Source organism: Ochotona princeps, chromosome 1 (assembly GCF_030435755.1).
Source record: "Ochotona princeps isolate mOchPri1 chromosome 1, mOchPri1.hap1, whole genome shotgun sequence".
Classification (NCBI taxonomy): domain Eukaryota; kingdom Metazoa; phylum Chordata; class Mammalia; order Lagomorpha; family Ochotonidae; genus Ochotona; species Ochotona princeps.
The window spans coordinates 3,473,415-3,493,359 of NC_080832.1; positions in this window are offsets into that span (position 1 = coordinate 3,473,415).

A 19,945-nucleotide genomic window follows, 5' to 3' on the forward strand; every position below is an offset into this window, starting at 1 on the left:
GGTTTGTGCAGAGACAAGGGAGATGCTGAGACAGGTTCCATCCCGGTGAGGACACTCGCTCACCTGTGTGCTTGTAAGCAGCCGAACAGGAAGCAAGACAAGCGATGCCTATGGTTCACTCTGCAGTAGGCAAAAACAAAAGGAAGCCGTGCAGGGAACATGAATGTGCTGAGACGGGAAAGCAAGCAGGCTGCAGTTTCATTTGTTTAAAACCATGCAGGCTAGTACCTGTGCATACAGAGGTATGCGAGTGACAGGTGCCGAGACACTCAAGGCCATTATCTGAAAGTGCTGAACATTCAGGGGCTAATTCGCAATGCTTTATTTTTGTGTTAGCATGAATTATATATTAAAATAAGGTTGTTCCATGCTGATAAAAATAATCAAACCATAATTATTCCAGCAAACTTTTTGAATGGCATCTTTATAAATGTAATGTGTGATCAAATATATGATCCACTGAAAAGTCAAAAATATCCCTGTCTTTGCTATAAATATGCAGGTGTCTTCAAACTTTACTAAGTTACAGGGGAGTCTTCATGATTACTGTATGATTATTGTGGTCAACAGAAGGTCAAACGAAGATGCTACAAATGCTTCTGTGTGTGCACAGTTCCAATGAAAAACCTTTGACACACGGGACATACAAGGACACGTAGATCCCTGACTGTAAGGCATGAGCAGCACCTGTGTTCAGGCGTGTGCAAAGCACTGACAGAGATGACCCTCCGTTTTCAGACGCATCTCAGCGTGAGCAAGCCCCAGCGTGCTGGTCTGTAAGTGTGTGTGTGGGTCCAAGGTCCGTGACTTTCAATCATTTCAGAAATGAAATGTTCCAGAGACAACTAAGAAGATTTACAAATGCAAACAACAGAAATAATGCCACAGAAAACCATTATTTGTTACAATACAGCCCACTGGAAGCCACCAGCACAGGAGCAACAGTCGGTCTAATCATTGCGAACACTGCGCATGTGTCATGTTCAGAATCCTGGTACTTGAAAATATGAGTTTCAGTGTGACTTCCAGTTAGATGTTGAACAACCAAATAGAATACATTTACTAGTAAATTATGAGCATGCTTGGAAATTCAGGTCAAGTGTCAGTAGTGGAGCTAAAAATGGAGTAACAAATCAAATAAATGTGGATGATTTGGACTGTCAGTGAAGTGATTTATTTCTGTAGACATCTGTAATACAAAGAAAATGATTATTAAACATCTCAAAATACTGTAAAACACTTGGAAGGCTATTTCTGAAAAGTAATAGAAAAATTTTAACTAATTAAAGAAACTGGGTATTGATTTGATTTTTAATGTTTTGTAGTTGAAAAAGCAAGCATATTTTGATTATTACATTTTGTTTCTTGAAGGAACACATCCATCTTTCATGTTTGAACCTCTTCCCACACAGCACGGCTTGGAGGCTGCCAGCCCAGTGCTGGAGTGCCAGGCTGGCATCGCATGGCATGCTCGTGCAAGCACACGCGCTCGCCACGACTTGTGCTTTTTGTCACTCATTTTAATCCCTCAGTTGGGGAGAACGGTGGCCACTGGACTCATTTCTCTGAATGTAGCATGTGCCAGTGTCAGCAGTGCTCATGTGCTCAGTGGCCGACCAGACACACACAGGGGACTTTCCTGATCACTTCACAGGATAACTAAACCCTAAAACTCACTCTCCACCAAGATTCTCACACAATTTACCTCTTTCAAATTCTACCGCTTTATGAAAACTACTAATAATTTATGAGACTCTCCTGGTAAGAAGAGAATGATAAATGAACATGAAGACATAGACATAGCTTCTGCTTTTCAGAGTAAATCTAAATACTGAATGCAGTCACATCGCTTCCATGGAGCGGGTACAGATTTGGACCTGAAAACAAAGCCTAAGTCCTTACGACCCTCGCTGGGCTGTAGGTATCGAACGATGAAAGATGCAGAAACATTGTTTTCCCAGGGAGAACTGGAACAGTGGTGGAGCAATGCTGCATCTTCGGCTTGGCTTGGCTCTGTCCTCTACAGGGCTGTGAGCGGGAAGCCTGATCCTGTGTGCGCTGTGCTGGGAGCTAGGGCTACCATGAGGATGCAAATTCTGGTGAAAGGTACTGAGGTCACTGGGAAGAAAACCTGTTCATGCATCTCTCTGTGTAACAGTCTCCCACAGCCTGTTCTCTTGTTCCCACCTGAGCTCCAAACATGGTGTGCATGTCGTGACCCAGTTTGGGAGTCCTGGCCAGAGCCGGAATCAGGCTGTTTGGACTTTCTACCTCCCAAACTGTAAGATAAATGTGTTTCTCTTCTTTGTAACATATGCAACTTTGGGTATTTTAATGCAATGGAAAATGGGCTAAGACCAGCCATGACAATCCCATGAGGCACACACCCTTACAACGCATGAAAAGTGAGCCTGTTGGTGGAGATGGGTACATTGGGACCTCTCTGGGAAAACAACAGGCAGGCAGAGATGAATAAAAATGACGTGATGTACAGAAGGATGGGAATACCACCTCCATCAGAACAAGGTAGACACAGGAATGATGGGTGTAAAGAGAGTCTGGTATGCCGAGGAAGCAGGTGGTTACAGTCAAAGTGCAGACATCATGAAATTGCTAAGTGGCTCAACCAGAAAAAGGAGCATCTGCTTGGGAAGCCAATGACTCAGGTGCATTTGACACTGTGCTTTTTAGAAACGATCCTTGAGTTTCAGATTTCAGAGGAAAAAGTTTGTGAACAAAATCTTACAAAGAGAAAAAGTAGATGTCTCTAGGGGGTTTTTCCAAAATGACTGGAGCTGAGCCTTATGATTTACAAAGAAAGCAAGCCCATCTTTTCCCAAGCTGAAGTTGATGGTAGAGTTTTAATAACTCTCAATCAAAGGCATGCCACTCATCATCTCTCTACTCACCTTAACCCCAATTACCATGTATTTCAGAAATCATTGGGTGTAGTTATTATAAGAATCTCAGCAAAAATAAAATATGGTAACTGTACACAGCAAACATAAGTCACAAAAGTTATAACAACAAGCATCATATTCTAAAATATCTGTTGGATAGACGTGAATTAACTGCATCTTAAACAGTTCTGGGAACTTTACAAAAAAGAAATATAACTTGTTTTCTATATTTTCTGTGTCACTGTCAAAATTGTCTTAGACTTACAAATGACTGGAAAGTGCTAACTAAGTCTGCATAATTCCTTTTATAGGTTTTGACATGTTACTAAACACTCAGTGATTATGTTTTTGGAATGATGGTGACATTAAGGACTACAGTCATAACAAGCCTTAACCAAAGTTAATCAAATTGAACTGATTTAACTAAATAATAAGCGCATGTGAAAAGAGTTGGCAAGTGTGTAGGAAGTTGGCATCAGATAGTGACAATTGCCATTTTACATGGTAGCCAGAAAGAATATATTCAACATCAGGTTAATAAATATTCCATAGAATCAGACTACTTAGTTTAACTTTCCACACACTGTATTTTAAAAGGAACTGTTGTTTCATGCCTTCAAACAGATCAATGTGATTTCTATCTAGAACCCATCAGAATGATGCAGGAACTTATTAGGACTTTGATTTCAAGTCCTAATTTGCTTCTCTCTCTGCTCGTTACCTCTTCCTCATGGAACACACAGATTTAAAACACGCACACATGGAAAATAATAGGAAAGTGTGACAACAGTGGATGAGAAGTTCGGTGTAGTACCTACTCATTACCAAGTGGACAGGTATAAATTGAAAAGATATACAGAGTGAAAGACTTAGAAGGATCTTCACCTGGGAACCCCAGAGAGCAGCTCCGAGTGCACAGCCAACAGGAGCAGAGTGCTGGCAGGAGGTCAGGGACTTCTCTACGAGGCTCCATGTGCTCCCATCTCACCCCCTTCCATGAGCTGACCGTGTCAGAACCGTCTGACACCATTTCAAAACCGTATTACCCAGAGGAAGCAGTTTCTTCATAGAGATACTTATAGGATGTAAAGAAAACAAAGGGCTGAATTTTCTCCATTTTCACAGGAAAACATTCCTGGCTGTGGTGGAGTTGCACACAGCGGACAAGAGCTGTCCGATTCTCCTCAAACAGGCCACTGGCTGAGTGTTTACAACCATTACACACAAGACAACAGTCCTCAGGCCAAGCACTTCCTAAAACAGAGATCATAGAAAAGGAACATTGGGGTTTAAAAAATAATATTCATGTAATCTCGAAAACAGAAGTCAAGGTTGTAATGTAAAGCAGGAAGAAGAGACATCATGGGAAAAGTTAAAATGAAACAATAAAACAGAGTGAGAATGAATTGATTAGAAAACGTAGCAGTCAGAATCAAGAATGGAGTAGAAAGCCAGAAAGTCAGAAGGAGAAGACAATCATGAATGCAAGAGGATAGCATACGACAAATGGCATTAAGACAAGAATCCACTCTTTAGCTTCCACACCACACAGGCAGATTTGCCACATGAAGATAGGATGAACTCAAAGAAAACCAATGACTGCTCTTCCAGAACTGACAAATGAAGTTGCAGATTCCAAGACATCCTGAGCTACAAACAGGATAGATATTCAAGGGTCACGTGGAGATAGTACATTGAAATTTTACTGTACAAGAATTTTGAAAATATAAAGTCTTTCACGGGACAATTAGGTTGATATGATGATAGATGATTGATCAGAAAGATGGACCTAGAAAATAAATACATGCACGGACCCATCAAAGAGCAGAAAACTCTTAGGACACAGGAGTTGAAGAAAATGCGAGAGTGCTGACTGCAAAAAGCACAGACTGAAAACGGCAGTGCTAGTGTTTGAGGAGTTGTTCCCTGCACTCAGCCGAGAGTCAGTTCTCAGAGTCATCTGTTGATGGTGTGGAAGAGTGGGGACTTAGCCTGACTGTGACACCTTTGGTGAGTGATTGCATTAGGTTTTTAGGGCAGGGCTATGATTGAATCCCAGTGGCTTTGTGAGAGGAGGTGAAGATCACACAGGAGAGAGACACCTGCTCCCACCATGAGAGGACAGGACCTAGAAAGGCTGTGATCAGAACCTACATTATGTTGCTATGCTGTCTGCTCGGAACAGGAGTGTTCTCTGTCACATTACCCTTCATCACGTGTTTTGTTACAACAACGAAAAGTTACTAATCGTATTAGTCAGCAAATACAACCATCAAACTCTAAAACTTTGTTTTTTTGTTTTTGTTTTTGTCTTCTGTCTTCACGGTTTGTTTTTTTTTTTTAACTCTTTTTCAGTTAGTTTTTCATTTTCTTCAGGGACAGAGGCTGAGACAGCGGGAACTCATTGACTGGCTTAGCCCCCAACATCTGGGACTGGACCAGGCTGACGCCAGCTTCTCTCCGCTCCACCAGGATCGCCAGGCGGATGGCTGGGGGCCTGGCGTTTGAGCCATCGCTGTTGCAGTCCAGGCCATGCGTTAGCAGGAAGCTGAAGCTGAGAGAGAAGGCACGTGTGAGCCCAGGAATCAGAAATGGGAGATGAGCGACAGCATTTTAACCACTGTGCAAATACCTGCTCCTAAAACTCTGTCTCGAGGAACAAGCTTGACACCTGTTCCCCACCAGTCCTGGTGTCAAACCCTGTTCACTCCCCACCTCCAACCCATTGTTGAGTCGCTTGATCCTGCCTCTGAACAATCCCAAATGTGACTCTCCCTGCTTCGTTTCAAGTGGTCAGACTCTAGATTACATGCAAATATTAACAAGCAGTTGCAAAGGGGTCCCAGCTGGTCCTCTGTGGCCAGGCGCACACTCTTGGTGTTCTCAGAAGTGTCTCTGAAACCTTTCTCACTCTCCTCCCTCTCTGTCTCCTGACCCTGCCACCATGTATGCCTTTCCCTCTTATTCTTGTCATGGGTTTCCTATTCTGAGTTAGCATGGAGTGTAACTGATCTTACACTGGAGCATTTGTTTAAATATCAGATTTCCAACTCGATTTTGACCCCTAAAATATTACCAAAAACTGTTCCTGTCATTGGTGCCAGTCGATGACGAAGAGGAGGATTTGGGAAGGAAAGAAAACATTTAATCTGTTGACAGACAGATGAGAGTGTAGTGGACTTCCAGGTCTCAGAGACCACTATTCTTCTGGATGAGGGTTTTTGGAGTTCATAAAGGGGCTACAGGGAAGAGGGTGCTGGCATGGTGACACCGCAGGAGTGTCAAGTGTCTGCTGTCAGGGACCGTGACTTGTCACTAAGCAAATGGTAATGCATTCCTTCTCTGTTTCATCATGGTGAGCCTGAAGGTCAAGGTGCTGAGATCAGACCTAGAATGACCAAGTTCACCTACTGTGGACAAGAAACTGAGATAAGGGCTGTGGCATTTGTGCCTTAGAATCTAGGTGAGTGTGGAGCCAGCAGTCCAAGTCTGAAGCCTAAGCTTTCTGCTTTACCTTGGCGTACTAAAACTTGTCTGTGTATGTCATTTCATACTCGGCTACAGAACAAGCACTACCAATCACAATTCCATTTTGTTTTACTAGAGTGATTGAACCCGCTCTGTATTTCAACACTGAAATCAGTGGAGTCAGTGGGCAATGCTTTTTGAAAGACAGTGTGTCCAGGAAAGAAACCAGGGATTTTCTCCCATTTGAAGAATTTATCTCCATTAAGTCCCAGGCAAAGATAAGAGTGTTTCTGTGAGAAGCAAGGCCTGGTGTAGTAAAACAGGAAGGTCTGCCAGTGTGGTCACTCATTTGCATGCAAGGGACACAGGAACATTGCAAAGGAGATGCAGTAAGTCACCCGGGAGCTGGGTGACAGGGCCCCTCGGAATGCCTGGCTCAGAATTATTAATTAAAGCTTCCTCAAGGATGGTTTGTTTGCACATCAGTTGAGCTAAGCCACACTGGTATCCCTGTAAATAATAAGACAGGCTGATTAGGCCTAGTCATTAATTAAGTGTCTTTGCTGTGAATAAACAGGAAAATCTTTCAGCTTGAGAGGCCCCCAGCGCGATGATAAGTATGCAGCTGCTGACATGCGGGTGACACAGCGTACATCTCCATCAGTTAGCGGGAGCTCTCTCCCCAGGGATGCTCTGCTCATGTCACATGAAAATAACACGTCTGCCACACGTGGCCCCTAAAGTTATGTCACATGCAGGTTTACAAATAGTCTGAACTGGGAATAAACAAAGGAGAAAATCGTGCCAGTTTTTAGCTGTGAATCTCTGCTGTCACTTCCAATTGTCTAAGACACTGATGTGTTTGGAGACATCAATTTAGCCAGAATTATTTCACTTTGGGGAATATTTATAAGTCTGCTATGTAAAAAAAAATTATTCGAGGTTCAATTTTAGAGTCTTGCAAATCTGTAGACCTCTGTAAAGACCCTCGGAATGAGCTAGGGGAACTTAGCCTGCGTGGGGAAGGGGCACTGAAGAAACAGCCCTTCCTTGCCGGGCACTCCTGGAGCGCCTTAGCTTTCTCTGCCTACAGAGTGACTAGTAAACTATAGAACACATACAAAACAAAAGAGGCTGATTTTAGTTGCATTTTTCCTAGGAAACTGTTGCTCAGATGGCTTAGGTTACAATACTCGCAAATCCAGTTAATTTTCCCAAACAGAAGAATTTTCAGGTTCTTGCAAAATCACTTCTGTACCAAGATTGTGAAGCAGTCAGTGAGCAAAAGATTAGCAATATGTAAGAAACACCACTGGGTGAAGAAGTGTTGTGACACAGCCACCTACTACTCCACAGTGGATGCATGGAAAACACCTGCAGATGTGTGGCTTGTACTCCGGGACAGCAGTGGCCTCTGCTGCAGCCTGGGCCTGGCGGTGTCTGGGCCACAGGTGAGAAGTGTAGATAAGGGTGTCAGCCTCAGGCCTCACCCTGTGGTTTGGGAGGAACATGGGAGAAAAGAGAAGACAGCCAGCAAGCTAGGGCTTGTGAATTTGTTCACCAAGCACAGCCAGAGAAGGAAGTCCAGGATGTACAAACTGAACCACCATGACAATCCTCATTTTGGGATATAGCACAGTCTAAAGCTAAGGATTAGCAGCTTTTTCTTCCCCAGAACAGTGATTTTATGGGCAGTAAAACAAGGCTCTGTTAGATCAACCATCAGCAGGGTTTGTGTGCTGGCTGGGTCGGTTTCCTGTTGCTAAAACAGAATACGTGAGACTCAGTAATCTATGACACACAAGCTCACTTGCCTTTGGAGGCCAAGATGCCCAAGGGTGTGATACTGGCATCTGGCAAGGACCTTCAGGGTGCAGATGGCATGATGAGATCCCCACTCCCACTCACCTCTGGGCTGCTAACAAGCCTTGTACAGCCACACTGTTGCTATGTCCGACGTATGCTTCACAACCAAAGGAAGCCAGAAGGAAGGTGAAATCTCCTCTGCATTTGGGAACAGCTCAGTGAGCAAGCAAGCCATGGGAAGAGTTGGTTCGAACATTCTCAGGGTCACCGAGAAAACTTACCCCCTTGCTCGCGAAACATCATGCAACCAAGAATCCCCAATTTCAAATGGAGGAACCTAAGGAGTGAAGTGAGAAGCACGCAGGTGAAGACCAGAGGCCTTCTTGGTCCTGCAATGGAAATATCAAGGGAGGTATACCGCAGTGTGAACTGAGGTCACAATGAAGAGCTTGCAGGCCTGTCTACAATGTTAGATTTGTCACTAATTCACGGAAAGTCACCATTGAAATTGATCTGAAGAGAGCAGTGTGATGGCAACTCTCAAAGGTTTGCTAAAAGAACCGAGGGGAGGAAAGCTTGTGGAGGAGATGCCTCAAAGACACTGCAGTGACTCAAAACAAACACAAAACGCATACAACAGGATGTAAAGGAAGCAATGAGACAGGAAGGAGTGTGGAGTTGGCATGTGGGGCTCAGGGCAGCCACAGGCCTGGCCCTCATTCTCAGAGCTGGTACTGCTAGGTAACATCTGGGCTGCATACTAACAATGCTGGGTTCTGGGACTTACACATTCTATTGGCTTGGGAAAGAGCACAGAAATGCACTTTAACTAAACATTTCAGAGTGGAGTTTCTTAGGGAAAATTTTGTTGAAATTTTAAATACTAAGCAAATAAATGCTACCCTCAAAGAACCCTGACATTGTCCATGCTGGACAACCATAGGATCCCCAGGCAGGAGTTTCAACTTCAAACGCGTCTGTCTCCTCCACTCCGTCAGATGCCTTCCAGCCGTCTTGGTCAGGGCTCTCCATGGTTCATCTCAGGAGGCAGTCTTCACTGTAGCGTTGGTCGGTGCCCTCATAATACCCATCCAGGCTCCATCCTGTCACCTTCCTCTTCCGCGCAGCTTTGGATGAGGAAGCTGAAGGCAGGAGAAGCACAGAACCCGAGCCACGGTGCACATCCTTCTGTCGGCACTAACAGATTTTTCTTTTGTTTTCCTTCTGCCAGCCAGCGGCCCAAACACTCCTGAGCACTGGGCGCCTCAGCTGTCATTCTTGATGCAGCAGCCCAACAATGGAACCAGCAGTCTGTTACATTCCACATTATTTAATCTGCAGATTTTCCACTTAAACGATGAATTGGGAAGAATGGAAAGCACAGCAAAGTCAGACACTTTATGAACTCTTCTCTTTAGGAGACTCTATTTCTTCCAATAGAGCCTATCGAAAGCATAATAAGAACAGTATTCCTTTTACCACTTAGTTTGAGTTTGGTTTCCCATCTCAGCATGCGGGAAGAAAGGGCTCCCGGTGTTCTTTGACCCAATCCTTTCTGCAAGTCCCCTGCCATTAATCCCTCTTGTGTATGAAAAGCTGCTTTTGAAGTCAGGACTCCAGACATGGAGGAAGAAGAAATTTGTCAAGAGAATTGGATTCAGAAAGATTAAAATGTAGAGTTTTAATACAGCTGTAGCTGACACATGTCAAGGAGATAAAAGGCATAGTTTGGAATCTAAGAACCGTGTCAGGACTGTGAAGCACTACTTTAAAAATACGTACTATTTGGATTGAGATTTGTGGAGAAAAAAATCAATACAATCAACCACTCTAGTAAATGGATGCATTGAGAGTGTATATGGCCCTACAGTGCTCATTTTTTAAATGGAAAAAAATAGTCTTTGCTGACCACACTTTGTATGTTTTCTAACAGGCACTATCTTCAAGTGTTCTTAACCTACAGAAGATTTCCATTTCCATTCTTTTTGTTGTTCTGTCTTGTTTTTAGTCTTATGGTGAAAACACGTGTTTAGAATTAGGCAGCTGGACTCAGTTTAGAGGATCCCACTTTTGTTAGCGACACCCAAAGCATCTTAATCAAGGGTCAGCTGCACGTATTCCTTCTTCCTTCTGTCACGTCTGATCAGGGAATTGGCTTTGGCCACATCAGTATCGTCAGCCTCTTCCCAGGTGGCTGGTCTGGTGGTTGTCAGCCTTGTCACCCTCGAGGAACATGAGTGTGTAGTTGTCTTCTGTCTTCTCCATGGCAGGCTCCACGGTATGGGGAAATTTGTGATGACACAGAGCCATGCATGTTTCTCCTGGGTACCCTCTTCTGAGGGTATCTGACCTCCCACTGCAGGTGCAGTGTCTCAGGGCACTAGATCTTGGGTTGCACGTGGATCTTCTTTCGTGTGTGTGGTTTAGACACGTGTGCAACTGACTCCATGACCGTCAGAGCTTTGGCTTTGGTTTGGGAGGGGACAGGAGCTTCCTCCTTCACCTTCTGTGTCATCTTGGTGAAAAAGTCCTATTCCAGTTCTAGCTGGAGCTATTCCCACACCAGAAATGTCATGAATGCCAATTAAAAGCCAAATAAAAAAGGGTGGAATAGTTGCAACTGGATATCAAAGGCTGCAGTGTCTCATTTGATAGAAACTTGAAACTAATCAATCTTTCACCAGAAAAAGAATGATATTAGAATTCACCCTTATATAGAAGAGAGACAAAAGTCTTCAAGATTCATTTCCACATTGAAATTCCTAATCATTTGTACTTCTTCTCACATTCATTTCTTTAAACTACAAAATGCTACTTTATGGATATCCTAGAAAAAAACTACCAAAACCAGGCCAAGTTTTATCTCCCCAAGTTTAAGACAATCCTGAGGTGTTTTCATAACTTATTTGCTCTGAGTTTTGTCATGTGTATAATCATAAGAAAATTCATTAATACAGAGAAATAATTAAATTAACATTATTATGCCCCACTTTAATATAATAATAATTACTATAAATTACAAGAAGATTTGCCTAAAGCTGGAAGTCCAGGTTCAATCAATATTTCTTTCTGTTGCTTAATCGACTTCTTGCTTCATCAATTGTGATTGCCAGATAAAAGCTCAAGGTTGATTTATTTCTCCTAGTCTTAGAGGAAAACTCTACAGCATCAGGTGACTCTGTTGTTCACTGTGTAGACACATAAGTGAACACCAGGGAAGAAATGATTTTCAGGAGAATAATGCATCCATTTAACCATACAGAATCTGCAATGCCTCAAGTAAACAGGCACGCCTGTCCACCGGGCAGGTCTTCAGCAGAGTGTTGGACAATAACAAGGGCTGTGTCCACAGGCATCAGCAGGACCTCCCTGAAAGCAGAAATATGTAAGGAGGACACAAGAGCCACACCAAGAGATTCCAATGTTAAAATGAGCTGACAGGAGGAGTCAGGATAAGAGACTGAGACAGAAATGATAGTACCATCATGTCAGGCACAGGGAGAAAACTGCACACGTCTGAAGCAGGAGGGGAGTCAGACAAGATGAAAACTAAGGAATGACAATGGAAATTGAAAACAAAAAGGTTCTCCTGGACAAATGTCTTAATGTCAGCAAAGCCAAGTCCACTGGCTCTCTGGATGGAAGCAATTAGAATGCAAGGATGACTCTCTCTTTTCAACATGTACCGGTGCAGAGGAAAGCAGAGGGCAGGTTCGTTTTTGATCATTACAGAGGAAATGGCTGGGGCGCAGAGGCAAATGGGGATGACTCAGGATCAAGGTTCTCTGGAAAAACACAATGTTATGGAATGTGGCCACGTTGTTCACAAAACCATGGAGCACAACTGCTATGCTTATTCTACAAAAGTAAGTAAGTAAATAAATAAATAAATAAATGAAAACAATGATAATACCAGAGTCTGATTTCAAAGACAGCTGCACATACATTCAACTCTTAATTCTGCCTCCAGTAGTTGTGCCCTTGGATAGCTTTCTACAGGTAAACATACTTAAACTATCACAAACGCATAGTGTGAGTGGGATCTATACAGACTAACATTGCATATGTAAGCACTTCCCACAAGGACTAGTCACAATGCTTTTGGCTGTGGGGACAGCTATGACACTTGAAAATTAGAGAACAACTTGTGAAACCAATATATCACCCCCTGATACAGCATTTGAAATCACATGGCACTGCAGAGAAACTGAAGTTATGTTCAACTAAATGAAAATACATTTGGTCAACATACAGGGATTGCAACAAAAATAGAGTATAGGAAGACATCTGTAGCACTAAATGCATATGTTAGAAAATATATACACAGAGTCAATGAAAGCATGGCTCTTTGGCAAGAGTGATAAAATTGCTAAATTTCTAGCCAGACTTGATGAAGGAAAAATAAAATGTGAAAGAGGGCGTCATTACAGATCCCACAGACATCAAACTGGCAACACGTGGCTATCAAGAACTCTGTATGCACAAAATTAGCAGCTTAGAGGAAATGAAGTAGTGTCTTAGAAGAAATCTCACATCATCTGATACAGCAATACTGCAGTCTGGTCTTTCTGTCTGATATCTCCCCCATGCTCTTGCTGGATGTTCCTCTTCCTGTTCATGTAGATTCTTGTGACACACGGCTGAGTACACACCACTGGGATCCTAGGTAAGCAAATGAATTCTCCCAAGTCTTCTTTTGAGCTCTCTCTTTTTCTTGTACAAACTCAAATCTTACTTATCACATGCCAAAATTTCAGCTATCATTTCCATACAGACAATACTCATCAATTTCTTTACACATTTCAGGTTAATGTTTCCAATTTGATAAAAAAAATGTCCGTAAGTCTTTGCATTTTCCTCAACTAAAGAGTCTATAACGACACACATCTCTTTTCCTCAGCTGCATTTACTCTTGATGGTCAAATTTTCCTTAATATAACATTTTCCTCCAGCATGAAAGCCTAAAATGTTAGAGAATTTAGCATGTTCTTCTCCCTTATATCTGTTTTCAAAATAAGCTTTTGAAGGGCACTGAGAGAAAGAGAGAGGGGGCGGGGAGTGAGGGAGAAAGAGAGAGAAAGAGAGAGAGAGAGAGAGAAGTTCCATGAACTGATTCATTCCCCAGATAGATGTGACAGCTGGGCTGGAACAGGCTAAAGCAAAGAGCCAGGAAATCCACCCAGTTTTCCTACATAGTTTACATAGGCACAAGTACTTGGCTCATCATCTGCCACTTTCCCAGGCATGTAAGCAGAAAGCTGGGTATAAAGTGAATTACCAAGCACGTTAATAGGCACTGAGGGATGTGATGCCACTGGAAACACACTAGCAACTTAATCTGATTTGTAATAACGCCAATCCACCACCTAGACCTTACGTCTGGATCTTATTTCTTTCTACAGATTCTCGGCTCTACCCCCATTTATCTCTGCTGCTCTTGCCTTGACTTATAATCTCTCACTGGATACTTTGGGATCTTTTAAAACATCACCCTGTTTCTTGGTCTTCAAATCCCACTGTTAAGTGTTATCTTCAAAAATTGATGTTGCTACAATATGGGTAAATTCATTGCTGTATCTTTCTATATCTTCTGACTTTTGTTTTTTCTATACAACATCCCAGTACCTAATTTCTGTCATCCTCTGATCTTTTAACCTTAGAATAAACTTTAAGGCTTACTTTCGAATTCTTAGTTTTATGCATATTTTCTGTGCAATGAAGGTTGATACAAGAAACTCCTTTCAGATGAACTGCTTGGCATGGCGACATGTCCCAATTCCAGTCTCACATACGCTGTAGTTTGTCATGACAAACCCATGCCTTGGACTCCACTGACCCTTCAGTGTCTCATCTTCCTTTCATGTTCAGGGCACTGGCAAAAGGCTTTTGCTTATCTTCTCTCCTTTCTCCCTCACAACCCTGAAGGGAGGTTCATTTTATTTTTGCAAGAATTGCAATGAGAAGTTACAATATCATTTTTGCTTTCTCTATTTCAAATTTTACACACACTCCACTCATGCTCTAAATCGCTGTCCCCATAATTATAACTCATTTTCAGTCTTTATGCACTCACTGTCTGTCTGGGGTAGTGTGTGCTGGTGTAAGCAAAGGGGACTCCATTGAAGCTTTACCAATACCTTCTTCTCCACCCCTCCAGATCTAGTGTCACCCCCGTCTAAACTCTAGGAGGCTGCTACCCCAAGCCATTAAGCATTACTGAGTGGAGATCTAAAAGGTGAGAGAGGGAGGAAAAGGATAATCATTTCCCCAGCTCCTCACAGAGTGGCAGTCCAGCGCCTGCTCTGGCACTATCCTCACTGAAGAAGACAGGTGCCCTGTGGGTGGGCACATTCCCAGCTGTGACCTCACTTCAGATTCAGCAACCCCTCCACTTCTTCTCTCCTTTGCCTTGTGGGCAATAATCCTGGAGATGCCTCAGGGTTTTCAAACCCATGTCGACATTTTTATAAAATAGTCCTTCTAGGAAACAGTGCTGAAATCCCAAACCTAACAGTACCACCTGCTTCTTGATGACCCGATGGACATCGGGAGCATGTAGGATGCGGCTCTGTGCCACTCAGTTAACTTCTATAAACACACCTTGCTCAGTGCTGGAGTAAGAATCCTAGGATCAATCTTAGAAATTTTGTAGGAAAACAAAAAGAAAGCAATCTTTTCCACAGTAGGAAGCTTAAACAATGAACGTATGAGATGTGAAATGTAAAAACACATCTTTGAAAAGACAAAATAGAAAAGACAGAAGACAAAGTGGGAAACAAGAGTCTCATATATATAGAATCAAAAACTATTAAATATATAATGAAGACTTGTATATCAAGATAAAGAACGAAAACAAGTGTAATAGAAAAATGACTATGCATAATAGGAGGAAAAATACAAATGAATTAACGTTTTTTAAAGATCCTCATTCCAGGCCCGGCGGCGTGGCCTAGCGGCTAAAGTCCTCGCCTTGAAAGCCCCGGGATCCCATATGGGCACCGGTTCTAATCCCGGCAGCTCCACTTCCCATCCAGCTCCCTGCTTGTGGCCTGGGAAAGCAGTTGAGGACGGTCCAAAGCTTTGGGACCCTGCACCCGCGTGGGAGACCTGGAGGAGGTTCCTGGTTCCCGGCTTCGGATTGGCGCGCACCGGCCCGTTGTGGCTCACTTGGGGAGTGAAACATCGGATGGAAGATCTTCCTCTCTGTCTCTCCTCCTCTCTGTATATCCGGCTTTCCAATAACAATAAAATCTTTAAAAAAAAAAAAAAGATCCTCATCCCTACATCTTGTAGAAGGAAAAGCAAATTAAAATACAATGAGATTTTTTGTTGGTTATTACCTATTGAATCACAAAAGCTCAAGAGGTGGAATAATACATTTTGCTGCTGAGTGTGTCGGGTAATCTGAACCCTCATGCATCATTGACAGGAATATGAATCGGTACAACCTCTTTGGAGTGAAGCTTTACAATCCGTTATAAATAAAAAAAAATGCATGCATCCAATGGTTCAGCAATTCCGCTTCCAAGAATTAATTTTGCAGCAACATCGTCACAAATGAACAAAAATGTGTGCACAAGCCTATTCTTAACAACACAATTTCCTGTCTCAAAACGCAGAAACATTTCCAGTTTCTATCAGCCTTGGCCTGCTGTGGAGAATCTGTCCTCTACAGCACAGCATCACATAGCCAGAACGACACTTCCCCGACGTCCCTTCCCTGGAGGATTCTGGAGTCCACTCACCTCCGGAGAAGTAAGCAGCAGACAGAGGGAACTAGTGACACATTCACTGAGTTGAAGGCCGATGTATGGTAGGTACTGGTTTTTTCACTCTGAGAGCTCTTGCCCATCACTGGCTCCAGCTCTGCTTCTTCATGCGGGATCTCCAAAGGCTGGCCACGGCTGAGTTTGGCCGTAGTCGAAAGGGTTCTGTCAGATTCCTATATGGTCAACAGTAAAGAGAATGTGAGGGGACTGGGGTTCCACCTTATCTACATGGATTTTAACTCCACCACCATCCCCCAACCTCCTTCATGTCCAACTATTGCTCTGCTGATGTGAGAACAGTAGCAGGTGCCAAGCACCAAGACTCACACAGCCTTCTGGTCTGAACAGCCCACAGATGGACGGCAGTCTAATTTCTCAAGATCACTCTGTTGGTCTTGCCTGCTAGATCAAATCCCACCTGACTCAACTAGTTAAATAAATCATGAGGATTAAAAGACTATGTGTGGGTGGAGACTTGGTCTGTGGTGTGTCAGATTGGGCTAGACTCCAGTACCCACTGGAGCTCATGAGAACTAGGATGGGTGTAGAATGGGCTGGGCTAGGTCTCTACCCACCTGCTGAGCCATGCATGAACTATGTCTGGTGTGGACCAGGCTTGACTGGGCTGTAGCACCCAACAGTAAGGACCAGAATTGGTGAGGGCCAGTCAGAAAACGCCACTGTTCCATGGGATAGGAGGTAGACAAAGGAGGGCTGGCCCATGGACCCACCGGTGTGCACGAGATGTGGCATTGGGAGAGGTTGTGGTGGAGGAGCTTGGGAAGCTCCTCTGTTGGGACACAGTTCCTGCAGATTAGCACAAGAACCAAGACAAGGAGCAGCCCAAGACCAGGCCAGGGAATGATACCGACTGGCATACATTTGGTTCAAGTCTAGTGTCAACCAGGCTAGGCCAGTCCATAACACCCTCTGGCAAATCTGAGAGCCAAATGGTGTATTGGTTAGGTCAGGTCAGAGCACAATACCAACCAGTTCACATTAGGACTGAGTCTGGGTGTTGCCTGGGCTGGGCTAGGCTGGGCTGGGTCGGGCTATGCTGTAGCCCCCACCAGCGTGAGCTGTATTTGGGGATGGCACTGGGCCGGGCCAGTCTAGAATACCCACTGACAAATGCCAAGGTGAGGTAGGTTATGCAAGCCTGGGCCATAGCACCCCACATGAGACCCGGGATAAGGGGATGGAGCAAACACAAATGGGGCTCCCATGCTGGGCCATTACTCCCTCTGGTGAGCATGAGAATTTGGATTGGGGACAGACCAGGCTAGGCAGGGCTACAACACCTGCAAGCCTGCAAGTGAGCCGGTTTGGGTGAAAGCCAGCAAGTGCAAGTCAGAGTAGGTGTGGGTTGGCTGGGCTTTGCCACAGCATCATCTGGTAGATGCTGGCACTGGGAGCTAATTCTATTAAGCGAAACTACAGAACTACCTGGAGAGTGTAAGATTCGGGAGTGGGAGTAGACCCATTAGGGAAACAGTGGGCACCCCTTGAGTTGCCACTCTGACTGGTGAACATGAGAACCAGAACTGGGACAAGCATGGCTAGATGGAGAGTGGCACCCACTGGCATATGTATGGGCTGGATAGTGAAGTTGGTTGGGTTGAACTAAGCTTCAATGCCCATTGACATGCATGAGCTCTCAATGGAATGTGGGACAGATTGTAGAGTTGGCTGTGCATATTGTCTAGCATGGGAACCAGGTCAGGGGACGGGCCTGGTGGGGATAATTGCTGGTTATACCAACTAGACTGCAACTCCCACTGGTTTGTGTGGCCAAGTGTGTGGTGGGCAGGACCTGGCTGGCCTGCAACACCCATTTTTTGCATAGAGGATAAAGCTGGAGACAGAACTGACCCAGCAATCGCAACCACCAGCATGTGCATAAGCTGATTGGGGCAATAGAGCATGCTGGTCCCTTTATTGGCAAGCACACACAAGAATCAGGTCTGGAATCACCTCAGATGAGGTTTCTTTGGGGATCCGCCAACTGAGTTGTTAGACTCAGAACTCCAACCATGGAGAAAATTAGAGATTCCATGGTCCAACTGTGGAGTGCTTGTGTCAGAGCTGGGCTTCTTCAGTGGCTTAGATGAAATAGTGGACAGCATGGCCAGTTGCACATGGGGAATATGGTGGTACATTAGAACTTGCGGGAAACATCTGCTACCATAACAGGAGATGGAGGACAGAGCAAATTGATCAACTACCACAGTCAAATGTTGACAGTGAAAATCTGGGCAAACAGAGACTCTAATGTGGACGATGACAGCCAGTGTATTCTGGAAAGATTAGATCATGCTTGGAGTGGCAAGATCAGCAGCAATTCAAAACCATTAAACTATCAAAACCACTTGAGCAGAGCTCTCAGAGCATGCCCACTTAGAAGACCCGATGATGATTGGGAGACTGTGTGTGGCTTGCTTGTTCCTATTGCCCTAATCAACTACCAAAGATCATTCAAAAATTTAAAAAATAATAATAAAATACAAAAAAGAGAGTGTGGAAATGGTGATCTCACCCACCTTCCTATAGCCCTTGACCCTAATCACCCTAATTAACTATGTAAAAAATAAAAATAATTAATGAAAAAATTAAATGGGGTCCTAAACACACAAACAAAAAAGGCTATCAAAAATAATGAGCTTGATTTACATATGAATAGAAATCAATGTTTCTTATGTTAAAGAAAAAATAACAAAAAATAAAGCCCAAAAATTATGCATATACAGTATGCTACTTTCTGTTTTAAAAGAACGAAGAAAACAAATCCATTCACATGCTTGCTACTTACGGGCTATCATTTGCAATCATATTTAAAAACGATTAAACTCCTCTAAGTGCCAAATATGATCGGGAAGGCAGAGTTCATGATACATCTTTTGTACTACTTTGATTTATCTCCATGTGCTTGTATCAATGTTTGAAATTATAACAACGGCATTTTGAAAATGAGTTAAGTTACTGAAATCTCCCAGAGATTTCAGGAAATACAACCCTTCAGTCCTCAAATCACTGCTCTCTGCAGGCCACCCCATGCCTCTTAACTGCAGGAGACTACGCCGTGCTCCTGAAATGCTGTGACCATGAAGATAGATGAGACCAGAAGGGAGCAGGCATTCGACTGCCTTAGTCCACCTGAGAACTGGGGGCTCAACTACAACGCAGGACATTGTTACACCTGAATCTAGTATGAATGGACAGGAAGAATATACAGCAAAAAGCTTGCTATCAAACCAAAGGACAGAGGCTGTGGAAAGTACAACAGCAGTGCAGGGTGGAGAGACATTTGCTATGGCTTACTGGGATTCCATGTTTCACTTCTGTTCCTCAAGGAAAGAAGGGAAGGTGGACAAACTATTTGAAAGTTTTAAATCTTACGTTGTAACAAAAATCTTGGTAGAGCTTTTGGCTTGGTGGTTATTGGTATAGCTAAATACACACATGGCAAACCATAGCTCCTAGTAGAAGAGGTTTCTCTCATCCCTCTTTTTATTCTCTCTCTCTCTCTAAAATAATAAAAAGAACTCAAAATATAAAGAATTTCTTTGTACCTGCAAGTTTCAGAATGCATTGGAATGTGTGTATCATGAGTATATATATATAGATTAGAACCTCAGTGGTAGAACTTTCATTTAGAAGAATAAGAAAATATTCCTTTAAAGTCACCACGAGGGAGATATCTGGTTTAATGTATCCTGGGGAAAAACTATTTATGGCAGATCACAAATTTTGAGAAATAGTACACACAAATATAATATAAAGTGCTCTGTTAGAAATACAACTGAAGAAACTCGCTGCGTTGAATAAGGCACATTTTTGGCTAAGTAACTGTCAAAATGGAAGTCTTGTGTCATGGACCATCGGCAGAGAAACCCAGACTGTCTTCTTACACACTCAGAGCACCAGACGCGCATTCTCTTTGTTGCAATTCTGCAGGCACCGGTCTCCCAAGGATTAACTCCACAGCTTAGCTTGTTTCTCAGA